Raw genomic sequence first — 14,833 nt, forward strand, 5'->3', positions numbered from 1 at the left:
CAGCGGAGCTGGGGAAGGGTCTGGAGCACAAGTCCTGTGAGGAGCAGCTGAGGGAGCTGGGGGTGTTTAGCCTGGAGAAAAGGAGGCTCAGCGGGGACACTCTCTAAAACTGCCTGAAAGGGGGCTGTAGCCAGGTGGGGGTTGACCTCTTCTTCCAGGTAACAAGTGGCATAGGCTTAAGCTGCAGGAGGTTCAGGTTGGACATTAGGAGTAATTTCTTCCTGGAAAGGGTGATTAGATCTTGGAATAGACTGCCCAGGGAGGTGGTAGAGTCACTGTCCCTGGAGATATTTAGGAAAAGACTGGACGTGGCGCTTAATGCCATGGCCTATTTGACATGGTGATGTTGGGTCAAAGGCTGGACTTGATAATCTCCAAAGGTCTTTTCCAACCTAACTGACTCTCTGATTTGCTGGCAGCAGCCAGTGCTGTGTGTCAAGATTTCCCAGTGACCAGGCCAGGGCTCTCCCGTGGTATGCAGCCGTGTCCTGGGGAGAGGGACATCCATGCTGGGTGGATGCAGGGCAGTCAGTGTGGCAAGGGGAAGGGAGTGAGCAACCCCCTACAACTACTTTCCATGGGCACACGCTTACTGTCACGGTGCCACCTCCTGTTCCTGCTCACTCCATGCTTCCCAACTCCACTTGCCAGCAGGCCCTCCCTGTGCCACCTTTTCTCCAAGTGGAGCCAGCTCCTTGTCATCCTTCTCTCCATCCATGGAGTGTCCCTCTGACTTCACACAGAACAAGTGCAATGCGTTAACCCCCACATGCAGTGGGGCACCATCCCTCAGTCCCACACCTCCCTCCACTCCTTCATTGGAACCTCCTTCAGTGCAGAGGATCCAAAACCAGGTGGGGGAAGCCACATCCACACTGCACATTAAAGACAGCTTCCACCAGGCCAGGATGGATTAAAGACAGCATCATGGCTTCTCCCAGGCCTCGGTGCTCACCAGAAGAGACCATCCCCTGGACAAGCCACCGTTACAGCCAGCACTGATCACGTTACCTTTGGCACGTCGCTAGAGATGAAGATAAAACCACGCCAGTCCAGGCAAGGTCATGTGAAGACCGAGCCTCTGGTTCTACATAAACATTCCACTGCACCACTCTTGACCTGGCCAGCAACCTCACTAAGGCTGTGAAGTGAGCCCACACTAGTGAGAGACCTGCCTCGCTGAAGGGAAGCATCTCCACACCTCACTGACTCCCTGCGGAGAAAGCGGTCCCTTAAATTAGAGATACAGTGTGTAAGCCTTCACTTCTTTTTCCTTCTTCACAGGCAAACCAAGCTTTATACTATGCCCCTAGACATAACCTTTCCCCTTTCTTTATCCAAAATGCTGGAATTTGGAATTACCTACTTTTTGTTTAACTGACAAATATTCTACTTCTCACTGCATCTTATTACCAAAATACTAACTCTTTTTTTCTCTCTCTCTCTCTCTATTTAAGTACCAAGCTGGTTTTTATTTTTCCTCCCTCAGCCTCCTGTGGGTATGTAACCTTTCTCAGCATCAATGATGCGTGGGATTCCCAGGCGGGTGGTGTGTCAGGTGACTGATGAGCCTGTAGACAGAAGCCAGCTCCTCAAGTTTTTCCCAGATGCACACTCCGGAGGAATCTACCCATGGCTGTGCTTACCCAGAAGAAAACAAAAACAAACAAGCAAACAAACAATAAAAATTCCAACCAAATGAAAAACAACAACAAAAAAATATTTTCTCTTTCCCTTGGAGTGTATTCCATGTCCAGTGCTAGGGACACAGCTGTTCCATGTGCAGTAGGTACAAGTGCATTAAGCATGTGAGGCTGACAGGGCATATCCACCAGCCTGTAATATTTGGGAGGTAGGAAGTATCTGCTCAGAAGGGTGGTTCCACTTCTTTTGCGCCACCACAGTCTGTGGCATTACATCACTCTCTTTCCTCGACCCACACAGTGGGTAGCAAAATGTTGTGATAGCACCGATCTTCTGCCTAAGTTTTCTTATATGTAAAGTGTGACTATTAACTACCTACCTAGTAAGAGTAAAGTACAGAGCTTGTTAACCTTTGTAAACACTAAGCCTTATCTTCATCTGGTCATCTTGTGAGCCAGAATGAATGGGGAAAGAACAACCAGGCCACATCAACAGCTGCCATCTCTATTAAAATATTCTCCAAGGCTCTCAGCCCTGGAAACCATCCAGCCCTGAAAGGTACTGAAAGGATGATCCTGATGGTACCAGTTTGTAATTCATTACCAATTTGCTCTGACAAGTGGAAAATACCTGCCCAAAGGTTGTTTCTCATAAGTGCCCACATTCCAGATTCTATGGACTTTCCCTTCTATGTGCGTGTCCATGTGTGTTCTCTGGGGGAGAACAAACTCACTGGGGGGAGGAGGGAGTTAAGTATCTCTGTATGATTAGCATTGGTCAAGAATTTGCCATGCATATTGCAATAACATTTCCTCTGATAATGCATCAAGGTTTTGATTCTATAAACAACATTCTCGCATAGGAAATTTCCACCATTTAAAAGGAATAACCAGTTAAAGGCTGGTTAGGGGTTTAATACAAGATTATTTCAAACCAGAACTGTTATGCCCTTCATGATTCAAGCCCAGAAGCCCTGTGCATTCTCCTCCCATGGTAGATAAGATGGGTACAGACTCCTCCTACAGATACCACAGTGCTTATTGACCACAAGTAAAAATGCATCTCCATTAATAACATTATGACTGACTAACCCACAACAGAGTCCACAGAAGTGGGGATTCAAATACATTTACCTTTGATGTTATTATAATCTCTCATTTAAAGTGCTTTAGCAGAAAACTCAATATTTCTTTTTAAAAATCCCTTTTTTGTAATTATAATATTTTGGTTTTAAACTTCAGCAAGTATTCTAGTTTGATAATAAGTCATAATAGTTTTCTTAAGAAAAAAAAAGTTTATATCAGAAAATCTTGGCTCTGGCTCTATTTTTTTTTAAACTGATAATGAGGAAACATGTTCTAAAGCAGAATATCATGCTCCTATTTAGTCATAGGTGAAAAATAAAATCCTACTGACTTTTCTCAGGAGCAAATTACACTATTTGCTATGCTGTTAGCTATTTTATCTTTGCCACATTCCCAGGGAAAATCAAGGCATTAATCAGTCCCTGGGAATTAAGTTCACACAATAACAAGTAAACACTTCTATTTCCTTCAACAAACAAGAGGTTACTGGTCTGTAGGTGGAAAGACAATCTTACTCCCTTTTATAGCAAAGCAAGCTAAGCCATGCTTTAGCCTAATGTGATCACACTGGATTTCCATTATTTTCAAGCCCAATTAAAAGGGAATTGCAAGAAGATAGGATTTTCTATATCAAATCTCTTGGTGTAAGAAACTGCAGTTTAAGAATCATGACAAATAGGATATATTTCAGGATAGCAGTTTGTTACAGAAATAAGAAGAAACCTCTTAGCACAAAATCCAGCTCAAAATCACCCATGACTAGTCCTGTAGAGAAGTACTGTAATAAGGGATGAGACACAAGATGAATTGTTTTAGGATAGCATTCATGTAATAGTTCAGCACTTGGACAAATATGTGTTGACCTAAATTCAAAATGTGCTGCTGCTGCTGCTTGTGATAATAAAACTCTCCATAACAAACCTCTGCAATGCCAAGGGCTTATATTTTTCAGGAAGAAGGCAAGGCTGGCTCTGTGCTGCATGTCATTTTTATTCTGTGTTTGTGCTGTTCAATGCTAGATTTCATATTTCTTTCTAAAAAAGAAAAACAGTCAGAAAAAAACATCTTTTAGAAATTTTTTAGCAATTGCATAAGACTGAAAGAGACATGAGAAGTCTGGGTCCTGTTAAAATCAGTGGGATTTTCCAATGCTAGTGATCAAAATGCTTCTAGTCTCAAGAGACTTAAAATGTCAAGTAATATCAGTATGCTTTCTGATTTCTAAGCTTTAGGCTACATTCTGTTCATACCTCCAAACTTTTTCAAGCTTTTTTTCACAAACATAAGATTTTGGAGTACTTTTTTTTCCCCTTTCCTTTAATAAAAGCTGCAGTTTTCCTGAAATCTCAAGACTCAGTGTACTGGAACTTTAAGAAATACACTAAACAGCATAAATCTCATGGTAAAATTGTAAGATTTGGCAACACTGTGTTTCTGGCACGAATGCATGATTCTTGGCAGGTTCACTTCCACTGTTACCAGGTGTGACCCTCTTGTGGAGCAAGTTTCTTTAGCATGATGACACAGCTTTTTCAGAGCAGGGACATTCCAGTTCTGTACTGGGACAGCTACAGATCTTGTCATCTAGAGAACCAAACAGGACGGTGAATGTTTAGGATTGAACAGGGGTTAGCTACACTGAGCGCTTGTGCTATGCCATGAGATTGCACTAATGAAGTTCAAGATTCTTTATTAGAGACAGGGAGGAACAGCTTTAGCTTGTGTTGTCAGACACACTGCAAAGGCCTGCCTACACTGCTGGGTGACCATTAATATTGCACTAGAACTGGGAGCGCAATCTGTGAGCCCCAATAAACAGAAAAACTTTGATCCTTTTCTGGTGAATCTTCGGAAAATTTGTGTGAACTTTCAGGCATAAGACAGAAATTACTGTAATTATGGTGTGCATACTATGAGTCTGAAATTACTGCATTATACCAGTGCAAAGAATCAGCTCTTGAGAGGTCCCTGCAACATGTGGACACAGGTAATTTCTTGATTTGATTGAGGAAGAACCCAAGAGATGTAAAATCCCTGGGCAAAACTACTGGAAAGCATAATATCCATGAACTTAATTCAGAAATTTCCAGTGAAGCTCCTGCCAGCTTTTTCTGCCCAAATAAAACCTCTCAGTGAATGGTCCTCAGCCTTCAAAGTCCCACATGCAGCAATACTAAGAAAACCATACATTGCATGAAATTGTTTTGTCCTCAGTTTTAATTTTCTTTGGGCATTAACAATCTTGGCAACTTAGGGCTTTAAATCTTTCCAAAGCCATGCAGGCTTTGAAGAAAAGATGATAATTCTCTGCTGAACAGGAATTGTTGCTCTCACTGCCCATGTGACTCTTTCTTTGCAGTTCAGGCAAAGTTTAGGTAAGATCTTTTGCCAGTCTAGTACACTTTCTGGGGTGTCAGAAAAGTAAGATGAAGTACTGGAAGAACTATACAAAATATTTATTTCCCTCTAAATCACTAAACCTATCAACACATGGTCTAGTTTAGCCTTGAAAGCAATGTTGTTAGAAAGATTCTCACAAAATGTTTCTGTTTTCTCTGACACAAAGACTGAAAATTGTCATCCCTTCAAAGTCTGAATGTACTTTACATTCTCTTCCTGATCTTTATGCCTGTTTTACATTAAAAAAATAGGAAATAGAATTTTTTTAAAATACTGTTTGAACTGTATTATACTCTTCTGGCCCTACAGTCAAAATCTTACAGTAACCTGGCAAAACTCAGTTCTGTCACAAGCAATTAGGATTTGATAGGCATTCAGGAAGCAATGCGACCTTGCACAGGGATCCTCCCTGATATCTACACTGGGCAGGCAGTCTGCTTTCCTGCATATCTTTGGAAACCATTGTTTCTCACAGTTATAACTTCAGGGCATAAACGTATCATAAGAACAATCATGGAATATTAGGCTCTGATTCTGTCTACTTGAGCAATCAATACATTTTTAGGGATGCAGTGCTTGCAGTTTGGACACAATCTATGAAGTTAATTTTTAAAGACATAGTACTGTTTACAGAAGAGAACTAAATATTACATTTCCATCATAAGTGAGATCCTTGGTGCTCCCCCTGACTGGAGAGAATATTGCAATGTATTCCTTAGACTGGGGCTCATTCTTTCATCTCCTTTCAGGCATCAACTTAGGACAACTCATTAGCTGTTGCTTATGCAATAGATTTACTGTCTTTGTAAGAAGAATACCTGTGCGACCATAAGTTAAAATTTTCTGAACAAAAACATGGTCAGATGCTTGGGTCATCCCATTTGCTGCTCTGGTAATCTAGTTTTCATTATTTCTCTGGATCTGTGTGCACACTTGTCATATCTGGAAAACAGGAGCTGTAAGCTTTTAAACTGAATAGGCAAAAAAAAAAAAAAGATGCATCCAAACTTAGTGATTTTTTTTTACAAACACCACTTGTCTGTGAGTCAGTTTGCTGATCTGTATGACATTTACATAAATATTTACCCAAATCACCATGGGTTGTGAATCTTCATGAAGCATTGTTGGTGAAACACATTTTAATCTGTGAATGAAGTGTAGCACATGCATTCAGAGTATGGCTGTAATTAATGGTAGACGATGAATGAAAAGAATAGATAAAAAAAAATCACATCACCTTTTTTTTTTCCCTTGTTTGAAATTGATTTAAAATTTTTCTCCTATAAGTGCAAATTTTTTTTTTCACACAGCCATAATATGATTGGTACACGTTTTGGTGATTATTAGGGTACCGTTTCAGCATATTCGAGTTTGTTCACTTTTATTAAGCGAAAAAAGCAGGTGTTGCTAGCATATAATATTTGAAATTCATGCCTACATCACTTTATTTTACTCTTTCTATGGAGAAATGTCAATCAGAATGATTTAAATTAAAATATTATTAAATGCTCTTAACTCATATGCAGATGAAGTCTTTTCTGGCAAAATTCTTTGCTTCAAGAAATGGGTAAACTAAATGAGCATACTGGCTGCTTCCCTTAGCTGTCATCTCTCTAAAGGCTCTGTGAGTAAGCCTGACACACTTCATCTCTCACGTTACCATCATCTACATGCTTCTGTTAGTGTCTCCCGTGTTAAACTTTATGGCATCTTCTGTCAAAGGAATACAAGTGAGGCAAAGTGTGGGACTGGAAATGAACGAAGTAACTAGGAGATTGGTTTAAAAAATTATCATGAAGCCTGTGTGCCCACTGCCCTAGCTGCTATAATATCGGTGTATATGAAAGCCATATAATTCACCATTGCAGGACAATCTGTATTTGATGCTTGTCCTAAGCCAGGCACAAAGAATTGCCACCTGACAAGAATCCCTTCAAAAGGGGCAGTTGAGGAAATGTGAGAACAGCCTGAGAAGCTTGTCATTTATGGAGAGGGTAGCCTAACTTCTGCTGAGTGAAAACTAGAGGGATTGATAATCTGAATTACAGATTTTGAAAACTGAGGTAAGAAAGTTCCTTATGGAAATAGGGAGGGTTTTCCTATTCCTTCCTTATCTTTTCTTACTACAGCTTTTAAGATTATTCCAGCAGTACTAGGATTGTTAGGTAAAATACATTCTTTCTCTTGTCTATTTTAAGTCAAAGAATACAAGTGTAGCTGAAGTATTTCTGCCACCTCTGTATTGTCATGAAATGAAAAATGGTACTTGTTAAAAAGGAAACAAAATAATACTATAAAAATATTAACTAAAATATAACTCCTTATGGTGCATTTAATAATGCTTGGGTAGCACATTGTCTGAGAAAAGTGCTGGGTGGTGTCAAAATAGTTAGTTTCTTCACAAGGACACAGCACGTGTCCTTGTTATCAATTTCGTCTTTATCAGTAATTTCTGTAACAGCAAGAGCTTCTATCCAAAATAATAAGGACTTGAGCTTTTGATTTTTCACCAATATCTGAGCGAGGTATGTTGCTATCTGTTTTTTCTGCTGCTTCTGTCACCTTCTTTCCAATGCTAAATTAATCAGGCAGGTGACCTTGCTGGTTTTTATTAAGCACAGCGGGCTGTATGAGCTATTGCTGGAAAAGTGTGACATTGCTCAACTAGTGGGGTCCCACATCCATTTTTTTCTTATATGGTTTCACTGCCATTTCTAAGTACAGGCTATATTTCTGCTGTCATGCACAGTTTCTTTCATTTGCCATAAATTAAAAATAATTATTCTGCTAAAAGGAAAGTACAGCATAATAAAATATTCTCTAACTGCTTATAAACAAAAGAGCTTTTTATAAAATGCTGGTTTGCCTCAAATTTCCACGAAACAATGATGCTGAACATAGGAGTCATAGTAACCTATTGAGTGAATGGGTACACCAAACTGAAATTTGACAACAGGGGTCTCAAAAAAATCCAGGCAAGTCTGAAATGGCACTGCATGACTACAGTACAGCTATGTACCGCTGCATGATTCCAGAGAATGGGCAGGAGGCCATCTGGAAGCTCCAAACATGTTGGTCTGATCCCCTAAGTTTGCCATAACAGTAAGGGAATAAATCAATAAGGTTTTCCATCTTACATTTTGGATTCCTCAGTATTTGTGAACCAGAACATGTCCTGTGGGAAAGTAAGGCTACTTCTGTAGCAAGAATCTGGCTTTTCATGCTCATGATTCATCTTGCATAATTATGAATGAATTGTCTTACAAATCTCTGTTCCTAGATTTATTTTGGGAAGCGTAACTGAACTCTGCTCCTGAAGCCCCTGAGAAGTCCCCCAATTTAGAGTTTATTTTGTTCAGACATCTACAGACCTGCAGCAGCTCCTCTGGCCTAGTGCCGGAGAAGTTTCTGACAGGCACAGGTCCTAAGGGCAAGGATCTGATGTGTTCCTAAGGGCTGGACATCGTTGTGATATAGTAATTAGAAATACTGCCATAATGCAGGAGACAGGAGAAAGAACTACTTTTCTAGTTGCATTGATGCATGGAATTAAGCTTGGAAGATTACTTCAATGTGCAAAGCATGATGTAAATAAGAGATGAGGTGGTAAAGCTGTAGTCTGATAGCGACTGTTGAGTTGTTCCATTGAGCGTCGGACCTCATTTGCTGATGGACCACACAGCCATAGTGGCTGCTGGGACGTCCTCCGTCCCTGCCATTCAATCAGCTCTGCAGGGCACAGCACCTGCCAGCCAGGTGCATTGGGCATGCTGATGGCAAGTGGAAGAGAGACTACATAGCTCTAGCTAGGAGGAGAATTAAATACCAGTCTGCTTTGCCTTAAGACAGGAACAGCGTTTCCTAGTCATTAAATGTTTAACACAACGACCCTAGTGTTTTCACCATACTTCTTGAATGTGACAGTTGATTATGGGTTCAAAATGATTGAAAAAGGAGATTCAGAAGAAATTAAACCATGTCCCTGAAAGAGGCATGCAGAAAGCTATTTTCAAATTAGGCATAGAAAACACTTAGAAAAATAGGTTAATAAGCATTTTCAAAGGACTTCTGAAAACATGAGACTATTGGCCAATGTTGGGATGCCAGTGTGGCCTGACAGCCTGCTCACAGCTTCAAAGGAACATCTGGACAGATGCAGGGAAGAATGAAACACAGACTACTTGCCTACTGGCATTAGATACTGCACTGGGCAACTTTAAATTATTCTGTGGATGCTGCAGACAAGGTTGTTATTCTCTTAGAGGGGAGAGCCATATAAATAGAATGATATGCCTATGATCCCGACTAGGTGACTTTAAACTTTGAAGATCAAAAGCCTTCAGCATATATGCTGCTGGGGAAGAAAGGACACTGAACTGCTTGACAGGTCGGTGGGATGGGATATGGAGGAAGGATACTGGCTCGCTGAATACTACCCCAGCTAGTCGGGACCTTAACACCTTGGAGATGTTTCTCGCTTTCCTGTAGGACCTTAACTGTACCACCTGTAACACCTTAACTGTGACTGGATTCCCCTGAAGAGAAGACAGGTATCGCCTTTCCTTGGCAAGCGCGGGGACAACGACGTGGGGGGAAGGTCTCGAAGTCCAGGGATGAGAGGTGCATTCTGCGCTGGGGCCGGGGACCGATAGCAGGCGGCGCGCAGGGAGCGCCCACGCGCGCCTTGGCTCCCGTCGGTCCCCGGCCCCTTCCCCTCCCCGCGGGGCGGGCTCGGGCCCCGCCGCAGCCTCCCCCCGCGCTCGCCGGTAGGCGGCACCGCCACCCGCCTTCCTCCGCCTCCTCCTCCTCCTCACCTTCGCCGGGCGCCGCGCCGGGTGACCCAGATCGCGTCGGCGGCGGCAGCTCCGTGTCCCTCCCGGCGAGGAAGGACGGCTCGGGACGGCGGCTGCGCTGCGCCGCGGGGATGGAGCGGCGCGGAGTGGTGAGTGCGCGGCGGCGGCGGGCCCCGGCCGTGGCCCCGCGGGTCGCTTAGCGACGGGAGGCGGCTCCGGGCATCGCATCGCAGCTCCCTGCACCGCTTCCCTCCCCCGTTCACCGCCCGGCGGTGGGAGAGAAGTTTTGCCCCTCTGAATGCGGGACGCTTTATGGAAAGACCTTGCGGCGTAAGGAAATTTGGAGACGCTGAGTGGTTTGCGCATTTGGGGGCTTTTAGTTGATTTTTACAATTTTTTAATTAATTTTTTTTTTTCTAACTGCCCCATCCTTTATAATTGTACAGGAGGAGGCCGGCACTGGGCGGCCGCCAGGCGCACGGCTCTGCGGCTCCGCAGTGGGCTCCGCGCCCTGCCCTGCCCTGCCCCGCAGCCCGCCCTGCGCGGGGCCGCTGGCCTGGCTTGCCCCGCTGCACCTGCCCTGCGCTCTGTGCACTTCACTTACACAAACGTGCGCACATGATAATGATGACTTTTTTTTTTTTCCATGGCACTCTCTTCTTCCCTGCCGCCCCTTCATCCCCCTTACATGGTCATTGTGTATTGAAGTTACACTTGCTCTGAGTTTACTCCAGGATTGATGTCTTTGATGTTTCCCTTTGTCCTCACCGTTCCTGCTTTTCTTACAATTTCCTTTAAAATCGCTAAAAGAGAGTAGCGAAAGTGTATGTCAGAATGGGGGCGGTGGGGGGGAGGGAAGAACACCACCTTTGTCCCAATTCAATCAACTCAACAGTCAGATCACAACAAGCTGGTTTTTTTGTGACAAAGGCATTTGAAACAAAGGAGCCATTTTAGAAACTGAAAGAAATTTATTTTGTGGCTTGCATGCTTTAGTAAATCCAGGTTTTCATTCTTTTCTCTTCTGCTCCCCGCTGCCCTCCTCCTCCACTTCCCATTATTCTGATTTATCCTAAAATGAAGTAGAATAGAAAAAACAGCATTTCTAAAATCCTGCATCATCCCTGTGCTCTAGAACAAGCTTACTGGTTGCCTTCTGTTTCAAACGTTTCATTGCACATTTTTAAAGAATGTTATTTTGTACTGGTAGGTCAATGAATAGTTGAATCAGTTGAGTGTGATAAGAACATCTCATCTGCCCAGGAACAGAACAGCAAAAGCCTCATTATGTGTAGTAATTTGGTAGGTGTTGCACACTTATATCTATTTAGCAAAGTGCAGATTCAGGTGAGATTTACTGATTCTTAGGAGAGCCTGCTTTTCTCTGACTGTCTTAAAAAATGTGGGCCACTGCGTTACCAAACCGAACAGGTGGAGCTGCATCTAGAAATATCCTTTGACTTGTTCAGTTCTCATAATCTGCATATCATTTTAAGCAATATTTCAACTAAAACTAATGCAAAACTACATTGCTGTAGCAATTGACTTATCATCAAGGCTAATAGAAGCTTGGAGACAGGAAGCCTATGATTTTCAGGAGTGAAATCATGTGACAGCATCAGATGCTGTATGTATCACTCTAAACAGAAAATGGGCTGAAGATATTTCCAGGAAAGCACGAAACAATGGAAAAATCGTGCAACGGAATGCATTTAACTTTCCTACTGGCTCACTGATACACAGTAAAACATGTTCTGCTAGTGTAAAAACCTGCTGTGGCTGAGCATGTAACCAAAGTGTCTACGAATCCTTAGCCTGCTCAAGTTTTGAGACAGGGCTTTATTAACCATGGGACAGCATCACATTACCTTCAGTGACATGTGTGAACCCAAGAATTTCTTGTGATCAAACATCTTCCTATTGCTCTTGACAGGAAATTGGAGCCCTCTGAGCTAAACTATACTTAAGTGGTAAACTTCAGGGCAATGCTGCATTAAGTGGTTATTTTGTTATCTATCATCTTCCCTGCGCAAACAGACTTGGTGCTGGCTGTGGGGAAAATGTTGTTGCACAAATACTGGCATATGTAGGGCTCTAGTCTGCTGCTAGTATTTAAATAATTTTGTATTTTAAAGTTGTGCAGAGAATCTGTACTTGCGGTTAAGCTGTGATCAAGTATAAACCAATTTAAACAAAAATTATGTTCAGTTGTACAGTCAGGGCATTATAACTCTACAGAGCCAGGCAAGCTTTATTTTTCCCAAGGGGTCATTTGAAGTGTTAGCAGAAAATTGCAAGAAGAACAAGCTTGGGTTGCCTGGAGATAAAATCTTGTTGGATTTAATGCCCTCTGGCTCATAAGACTACTTCTTTTTTTATTTTTTTTTTAATGAACATCTGCTCAGCTTTCTTGATTGGAAAGCTTCTTTCATTTGACATTCCTTTTAAATCCTTTGCTTGGTAATGCAGGGCAAAGGACAGCATGAAATATATTAGTCTCCTTGAATACAAGCTTTGGGAAGGAAGCCTGAAAAGTAAACTCTAGAGCAGGGCTTGCTGGAATACTGAGAAGGAAGCCATGTGGTGAGATTCCAAACAGGAAAGAAGGATGAAGTCAAGAAAAATAAATTAAAAATGAGAGTGGTGTAAAGAGATGTGCAGAATGTTTGTGGTAGTTCAGGACTGTGACTATGGTTCAGGCTTAGCATCCTCAGCATCCATCTAACGTGATACAGGCTTAGCCACGTAACTGAGTTCGAGTGCTGAGCAGTGCTGTACTGCAGGATTTGCCAAGCCTGAGACGGAGGTGGAAATTTTGCTTGTTCCTGCCAGGCAGTGGAAAGGGAAGTATGACAGCAGAAGGTGTGGGAGCAGCTTCCCGAGTCACTACTTAGTGGTACGTGGGACTGCGTGAGCATTCCTTTTCAAGGCAAAGCAAGCATTTTGGTGACAAACTGACCTGTCTGACTTTGCCTTGAGACAAATTATGGATATGTTTACACTAGTGATTTGGCTTGCATCCGGCTTAAGTATCTGACACATCCTCCAAAGACCTTCTCCAGTTGCCTTGCAGTGGTTCAGGTCTCAGAGCAGCCTGGCTGCAAGAGATCTGAACTCTCCCATTGAAACTACACCAGGACTTCTGCTTTGGGAGTGTTCCCATTCAATTACTGAGCCTTGCATGAAAGATATTAGTTTCTTTAAGGTACCTCTCAGCTGTAGTCTAGTGAACAGTTCTCATCCACTTTAGCATAAAACCAATGAAGAGCCCCACACCAACTTCATCAGCTTCAAATGTTTCTGGCAGTTTGTTCTGGAGTGCAGTATCCTACTCCTCTGCAAAATGTGAGCATTTTCCCAGCTTTCTGTTACAGCTGAGAGGCCCTTCAAGAAGATAGTTTCTAGCCCTTACAGTAGTTATAGTACCTGAGTGAAATGGAGGGATTTGGCATAGTGTTTTTACCTCATCCTATTCTGTCTGCAGATCTGCAGACTGAGCACTCCTTTCTGGTTCAGACTGATACAGCCACAGACATCAAAAAGAACCTGGGGAACAGGAGTAATATAGCAGGTATGAAGACTGGAATTGAAAACAATTAACAGTATAAGCAGGTGAAATTGTAACTTGTTAGAGAAAGGTTAGGAGGTGCAGTATACTGTGGTCCTCAGGACTGTGTCCATAGCAAACTATGTGCCTGTGAGTTCTTCCCTCTCTTGTAGGAAATTACTTCACAGGCATTTTTAGTCTAAATATAGATGTCTACCCTCATGTTTTTGAAGCAAACCTCCCAGCTTCTTCACCTTTCTTTGTGGGCTCATCTTGGAGTACCTGAAAATAAGTAGGTGAAAATGTTTTGGGAGCACACCAACTGCAACCTGGCATTCAGAACCAGGGACCAGGTTGGGGCTACTCCAGCATCTGCATAGGGTGCTTTGTTTAAAAACAAACAGCTTCTCCCCATCCTATGTAGTTTCAATTTCAAGTGCTTGGCAGCAGCATTTCTGTTGGTTGGTGCTCTGCACTGATGTAGCTGGAGCTTCTGTAGTAGCTATGTATTTTGCTTTCCCAGGGAAGGATACTCAGGTAAATTAAGGGACAAGACCAAAGCCAAAAGAATTGGTTATACAAAGTCCCATCTCCACAGCTCTCTGTATCATCCTGCTACCTTGGCCATGGTTAACTAATGTTTTCTGATGGTGCATTTGGAGGAAAGGCAGTTTCTGCAAAGAAGGCTTATTTAGGACTATGTGCAGTTGGCTATCAATTTCACAGACATAGGAGTTATTCCTTTATATATATATATATACACCATCTGCCATTTAAGCCCATATTTTATGCCTGTGCCCATGTCTTGTCTGCCAAAAATGAATCAGTAAGTTTCCTAGGACCCCAAAATTGATACTATTGGGAATTGCTCAGTTGAGCAAGGGCTTCTGGGCCTAGTTACAGATAGCACTAATAATGAACAGAAGCTTTCCAATTATTTTTCTTTTTTTTTTTTTTTTTTCAGTATTCTTATTCATATATTTGAAAAATAGAATTAAATCCCTACCTTTTATTGTCTTCCAGGATGACTTGGGTGTTGAGACTTGTCCATGGCGTAGCGACAATTTGTTACTACACCAATAATACTTGCACAGTCATGTGGGTGTGTAGGTGATAAAAGTTGGGTCCCTTAGTACAAAGCTGTCCTGTGGTCATGGAAACTATAGTCCTCTTCTGGCAGGCAGTTATAAGAGCAAGTCTCTTACTCCTTCTCCCACTCTGCTCTCACAAAGCTATATCCATATCAACATTGGCTTGGATGTGTGCCATCAAACAGGTTGTTCCTCTGAAACACTAAAATCAATGTGGAGTTTGTTAATTTTGGACTTGCTAGGCCCTCACGCTGTCGGTGTTAAAGCAGGCTG

General features: G+C 42.4%; 1 protein-coding gene across 4 annotated transcripts in view; it reads left to right on the top strand.

Moving 5' to 3' along the window:
* Nucleotides 1–9,863: 9,863 nt before the first annotated feature.
* The window catches only part of ELMOD1 (ELMO domain containing 1), a 43,569-nt gene continuing 38,599 nt past the window's right edge, over nucleotides 9,864–14,833 (top strand). For 2 of the 4 annotated variants that reach the window (XM_039564397.1, XM_039564380.1), the window contains exon 1: nucleotides 9,864–10,071. The gene's annotated coding sequence lies outside the window, so the exon portion shown is untranslated. Of the gene's footprint in view, nucleotides 10,072–10,159; nucleotides 10,253–14,833 lie in introns of those variants that run through there. The other 2 variants (XM_039564406.1, XM_039564388.1) reach the window with 2 other exon arrangements.

This window comes from Corvus cornix, chromosome 1 (assembly GCF_000738735.6).
Source record: "Corvus cornix cornix isolate S_Up_H32 chromosome 1, ASM73873v5, whole genome shotgun sequence".
Taxonomy (NCBI): Eukaryota; Metazoa; Chordata; class Aves; order Passeriformes; family Corvidae; genus Corvus; species Corvus cornix.